Genomic DNA, 6,821 nt, shown 5'->3' with positions numbered 1-6,821 from the left:
GCTCTCTGCACCTGACATCCACCAAATGCTGCACTATCACTCCCCCCCAATTACATCACTTAACCTTTTTTATTTAACCAGGTAGGCTAGTTGAGAACAAGTTCTCATTTACAACTGCGACCTGGCCAAGATAAAGCAAAGCAATTCGACACATACAACAACACATAGTTACACGTGGAATAGACAAAACATACAGTCAATAATACAGTAGAAAAAAGAAAACAAAAAGTCTATATACAGTGAGTGCAAATGAGGTAAGATGAGAGACTTAAGACATTGCTCCCACATTCAACTGAATCATGTTCCCCTCCACACTTGGAACTATCTAAATAAATAGTCGCACACTCCATGTGTAATCTCCCAGCAATGTAATGGGTATATACCAACGTTTCGCATCACTGTGCTGCACCCTGAGGAAGGCACAGTGACCCTGAGGAAGGCACAGTGACCCTGAGGAAAGCACAGTGACCCTGAGGAAGGCACAGTGGTGCCAAAACGTTGGTAAATACCCATTAAATTGCTGGGAGATTACACATGGAGTGTGCGACTTTCTTTATTTTGATATTTTATAGTTTATTGTCCGTTAGTCAGCACCTCCACACAAACTATTACTCTGGGTGTGCGCCAGCTCATGTTTTTATTTTTATATTTTTTATCTACGTTTTTTTAACCCCTCCACACTTGGCACATATTTTTTATTTCTTTACATTGAACAGCTACATGTCCATTCTTTGGGATTTAAAACACCACAATGGGGACGGGACAAATTCTCTGATATTGAAAGTAAGGAATTCTATCTGTACTTTTCCAGACAAAACCTTCTCAAACATCAACAGCACTGATAACCTTTCACTTCTTTAGCCGTTTCCTACTGATCAACCTTTTGGCCTCAATCACTCTTCCTCCCTTCACATGTTCTTTAATATTATCTATGGACATAGATATCGGACCCCAGTGATCTCCTCTCAACCTAGCATAATCACCAGGGACATGGTTTTTAATCTTCTTCCAATTAAGCTTTTCAATTTGCATAATCTTCCCTTGCTGAGTGCTTTCAGGCTCTGGATGAGATGTTCACAAGCTGCAGGCAGGGTAGCCATCTCCGTGTGTTCACAAGCTGGAGGCAGGGTAGCCATCTCCGTGTGTTCACAAGCTGCAGGCAGGGTAGCCATCTCCGTGTGTTCACAAGCTGCAGGCAGGGTAGCCATCTCCGTGTGTTCACAAGCTGCAGGCAGGGTAGCAATCTCCGTGTGTTCACAAGCTGCAGGCAGGGTAGCCATCTCCGTGTGTTCACAAGCTGCAGGCAGGGTAGCCATTTCCGTGTGTTCTCGAGCTGCAGACAAAGTTGCCATGTCCGTTATTTTCCCCATGGCTTTCTCAGAAATTGAGCACCTTTGAAAATTATGTTGTGGGTGAAAATGTATTGGTTGCGGGTTTTTGGGCTACTTCTAAATTTCCCCGTGGCCGCCATGGCATTTCTCAACAACAACAAAAACGACTTCACTGTGACCTGCTGTTGCTGACTATCCGGTAGTGAGCAGGCTGTTACTGAGTGAGAGGGTGGAGGTCCGGAGGAGCGCGTGTGTGTGTTGAGAGAGCGCTGCACATAGATAGAGCGCTGCACATAGATTGTAGGCGCTACAGCAGGCAACTGAGTCAGAGCAGCACGCTCGCATGTCGTGACAACTGTTTTACCAGTTGTAGGTAGGCCATTCAGATAGAAATAGGTGTCTAGATAATGACAAACTTTTTTCCCATAAAACATTAACGCGCTAGAACTGATATAGCGGCGACAAAGCACTGTAAAATGACTTTAGGGTACTAGATCGCGTTAGATACATTCGCTCAGAGCACGTTTAAAGTAAACTGCATTCCAATGTCGATGTTTGTGGAAAAATGTATGAAGCAAAGGGTTTTATGCATGCTTAGTTCTTGGCTCTCGAGCTCTGCGCAAATTCAAATTTGAAATGGAAGTTATGGAACTCCCTTACATGCTTCTTTTATGGGGAAAAAGTCCACAATAAAACTGACATTAAATGTGGAGAATGATACATTTGCAACTTTTGCCAATTCATTTATATGCCATATTAGGCAACTAGTAGCATACCATTTGATACGATACATATGTTGAAATTACAATCTCTGGAGTTTTGTGCCACTTGTGTAGCCTACCTGGATTCAAAAACTTGCCTATAACTTCAGTTTATTGTTGTTTTAGCATGGTGGATATTATGCAATTATTAATGCCCATGTTTAGTTAATTAAATTGGAAGTTATCAATTGTGATCATGGTCACAGCTCCATCACAAATGTATGAGTCATTGTGGACTTTTCCCTGAAATTAAATGTTGGTCTATCAGAGGCTACTGTGGGCTACCTGCATGTAGCTCAGCAAACAAAGGCAACATTACATTGCAATTATACACCAGATTTTAGTCAGTAGCCTATGCCTATTGAAGTCAATCTCGCAAACAGGCCATTTATAACGCTTTGTAGTCTTAACATCTGACACATAATAATGGCACAGTTGCCAGAAAATAGCCTAACATTAGTTTTTTGAATTTCGGCCAAGTGTTCCTTGCAAAGAGATTTTGAGATCCTCTGTTCAACTCTCATCACTTAAACTCTCCTGTCAGATTTATCTATAGTTATGCCATGCAGATTTATTTAAGCAATAAGGCCCAAGGAGGTGTGGTATATGGCCAATTTACCAAATCAAATCAAATCAAATTTTATTTGTCACATACACATGGTTAGCAGATGTTAATGCGAGTGTAGCGAAATGCTTGTGCTTCTAGTTCCGACAATGCAGTAATAACGAACAAGTAATCTAACTAACAATTCCAAAAAAAAAACTACTGTCTAATACACAGTGTAAGGGGATAAAGAATATGTACATAAGGATATATGAATGAGTGATGGTACAGAGCAGCATAGGCAAGATACAGTAGATGATATCGAGTACAGTATATACATATGAGATGAGTATGTAAACCAAGTGGCATAGTTAAAGTGGCTAGTGATACATGTATTACATAAGGATGCAGTCGATGATATAGAGTACAGTATCTACGTATGCATATGAGATGAATAATGTAGGGTAAGTAACATTATATAAGGTAGCATTGTTTAAAGTGGCTAGTGATATATTTACATCACTTCCCATCAATTCCCATTATTAAAGTGGCTGGAGTAGAGTCAGTGTCATTGACAGTGTGTTGGCAGTAGCCACTCAATGTTAGTGGTGGCTGTTTAACAGTCTGATGGCCTTGAGATAGAAGCTGTTTTCCAGTCTCTCGGTCCCAGCTTTGATGCACCTGTACTGACCTCGCCTTCTGGATGACAGCGGGGTGAACAGGCAGTGGCTCGGGTGGTTGATGTCCTTGATGATCTTTATGGCCTTCCTGTAGCATCGGGTGGTGTAGGTGTCCTGGAGGGCAGGTAGTTTGCCCCCGGTGATGCGTTGTGCAGACCTCACTACCCTCTGGAGAGCCTTACGGTTGAGGGCGGTGCAGTTGCCATACCAGGCGGTGATACAGCCCGCCAGGATGCTCTCGATTGTGCATCTGTAGAAGTTTGTGAGTGCTTTTGGTGACAAGCCGAATTTCTTCAGCCTCCTGAGGTTGAAGAGGCGCTGCTGCGCCTTCCTCACGATGCTGTCTGTGTGAGTGGACCAATTCAGTTTGTCTGTGATGTGTATGCCGAGGAACTTAAAACTTGCTACCCTCTCCACTACTGTTCCATCGATGTGGATGGGGGTGTTCCCTCTGCTGTTTCCTGAAGTCCACAATCATCTCCTTAGTTTTGTTGACGTTGAGTGTGAGGTTATTTTCCTGACACCACACTCCGAGGGCCCTCACCTCCTCCCTGTAGGCCGTCTCGTCGTTGTTGGTAATCAAGCCTACCACTGTTGTGTCGTCCGCAAACTTGATGATTGAGTTGGAGGCGTGCATGGCCACGCAGTCGTGGGTGAACAGGGAGTACAGGAGAGGGCTCAGAACGCACCCTTGTGGGGCCCCAGTGTTGAGGATCAGCGGGGAGGAGATGTTGTTGCCTACCCTCACCACCTGGGGGCGGCCCGTCAGGAAGTCCAGAACCCAGTTGCACAGGGCGGGGTCGAGACCCAGGGTCTCGAGCTTGATGACGAGCTTGGAGGGTACTATGGTGTTGAATGCCGAGCTGTAGTCGATGAACAGCATTCTCACATAGGTATTCCTCTTGTCCAGATGGGTTAGGGCAGTGTGCAGTGTGGTTGAGATTGCATCGTCTGTGGACCTATTTGGGCGGTAAGCAAATTGGAGTGGGTCTAGGGTGTCAGGTAGGGTGGAGGTGATATGGTCCTTGACTAGTCTCTCAAAGCACTTCATGATGACGGATGTGAGTGCTACGGGCGGTAGTCGTTTAGCTCAGTTACCTTAGCTTTCTTGGGAACAGGAACAATGGTGGCCCTCTTGAAGCATGTGGGAACAGCAGACTGGTATAGGGATTGATTGAATATGTCCGTAAACACACCGGCCAGCTGGTCTGCGCATGCTCTGAGGGCGCGGCTGGGGATGCCGTCTGGGCCTGCAGCCTTGCGAGGGTTAACACGTTTAAATGTCTTACTCACTTCGGCTGCAGTGACGGAGAGACCGCATGTTTTCGTTGCAGGCCGTGTCAGTGGCACTGTATTGTCCTCAAAGCGGGCAAAAAAGTTATTTAGTCTGCCTGGGAGCAAGACATCCTGGTCCGTGACTGGGCTGGGTTTCTTCCTGTAGTCCGTGATTGACTGTAGACCCTGCCACATGCCTCTTGTGTCTGAGCCGTTGAATTGAGATTCTACTTTGTCTCTGTACTGGCACTTAGCTTGTTTGATAGCCTTGTGGAGGGAATAGCTGCACTGTTTGTATTCAGCCATGTTACCAGACACCTTGCCCTGATTAAAAGCAGTGGTTCGTGCCTTCAGTTTCACACGAATGCTGCCATCAATCCAAGGTTTCTGGTTAGGGAATGTTTTAATCGTTGCTATGGGAACGACATCTTCAACGCAGGTTCTAATGAACTCGCACACCGAATCAGCGTATTCGTCAATGTTGTTGTCTGACGCAATACGAAACATCTCCCAGTCCACGTGATGGAAGCAGTCTTGGAGTGTGGAGTCAGCTTGGTCGGACCAGCGTTGGACAGACCTCAGCGTGGGAGCCTGTTGTTTTAGTTTCTGTCTGTAGGCAGGGATCAACAAAATGGAGTCGTGGTCAGCTTTTCCGAAAGGGGGGCGGGGCAGGGCCTTATATGCGTCGCGGAAGTTAGAGTAACAATGATCCAGGGTCTTTCCACCCCTGGTTGCGCAATCGATATGCTGATCAAATTTAGGGAGTCTTGTTTTCAGATTAGCCTTGTTAAAATCCCCAGCTACAATGAATGCAGCCTCCGGATAAATCGTTTCCAGTTTGCAGAGAGTTAAATAAAGTTCGTTCAGAGCCATCGATGTGTCTGCTTGGGGGGGGATATATACGGCTGTGATTATAATCGAAGAGAATTCTCTTGGTAGATAATGCGGTCTACATTTGATTGTGAGGAATTCTAAATCAGGTGAACAGAAGGATTTGAGTTCCTGTATGTTTCTGTCATCACACCATGTCACGTTAGTCATAAGGCATACGCCCCCGCCCCTCTTCTTACCAGAAAGATGTTCGTTTCTGTCGGCGCGATGCGTGGAGAAACCCGCTGGCTGCACCGCTTCGGATTGCGTCTCTCCAGTTAGCCATGTTTCCGTGAAGCAGAGAACGTTGCAGTCTCTGATGTCCCTCTGGAATGCTACCCTTGCTCGGATTTCATCAACCTTGTTGTCAAGAGACTGGACATTGGCGAGAAGAATGCTAGGGAGTGGTGCACCATGGCAAAGGGCTGTTCTTATGCACAAACCTCAGCCATGGTATATTGGCCATAGATCACAAACCCCAAGGTGCCGTATTGCTATTATAAACTGGTTACTAACATAATTACAGCAGTAAAAATAAACGTTGTGTCATAGGTGGGGTGGCAGGGTAGCCTAGTGGTTAGAGCGTTGGACTAGTAACCGGAAGGTATGTGAGTTCAAACCCCCGAGCTGACAAATCTGTCGTTCTGCCCCTGAACAGGCAGTTAACCCACTGTTCCCAGGCCGTCATTGAAAATAAGAATGTGTTCTTAACTGACTTGCCTGGTTAAATAAAGGTTAAAAAAAATAAGGTCTGATATACCACAGCTTTCAGCCAATCAGAATTCAGGGCTCAAACCACCCAGTTTATAATTAAGCAATAAGGCACCTCTGGGATTTGTTGTATATGGCCAATATACCACGGCTAAGGACTGTTCTTACAATATACTACAGCTAAGGATTGTGTCCTAAGAACAGCCCTTAGCCATTTGTTGTATATGGCCAATATACCACGGCTAAGGACTGTTCTTACAATATACTACAGCTAAGGATTGTGTCCTAAGAACAGCCCTTAGCCATTGTTGGTCCTATAGCGTACCACACCTCCTTGGGCCTTATTGCTTAATCACAAGTCGACATCCATTGATGGAAAATGTTTTTATATTTTCTCTTGGGACATATTTTTAAACTCTAAATAATAATTATTTTGATGGAAAACCACATTTATCTTCTTAGCCTACGTCATTACAAATTATGTCTATATTCCTTCTTTATTCACTCGATAACGTTATGGAAAAATAGTTTATTGGATAAATGTGGCAACTCCTCTCTTTCTGCCCCAAAAGATATTGGGCTAGATTTCAGACCTTGTGGACAGTTTTGAGAGGTCATTAGGCTAGAAATCTGAAAACCCTGGCTGCAG

This window comes from Oncorhynchus tshawytscha, linkage group LG16 (genome assembly GCF_018296145.1).
Source record: "Oncorhynchus tshawytscha isolate Ot180627B linkage group LG16, Otsh_v2.0, whole genome shotgun sequence".
NCBI classification, from domain to species: Eukaryota; Metazoa; Chordata; class Actinopteri; order Salmoniformes; family Salmonidae; genus Oncorhynchus; species Oncorhynchus tshawytscha.
The sequence above is the reverse complement of the archived record's forward strand: the minus strand, read 5'-3'. Positions refer to the sequence as shown.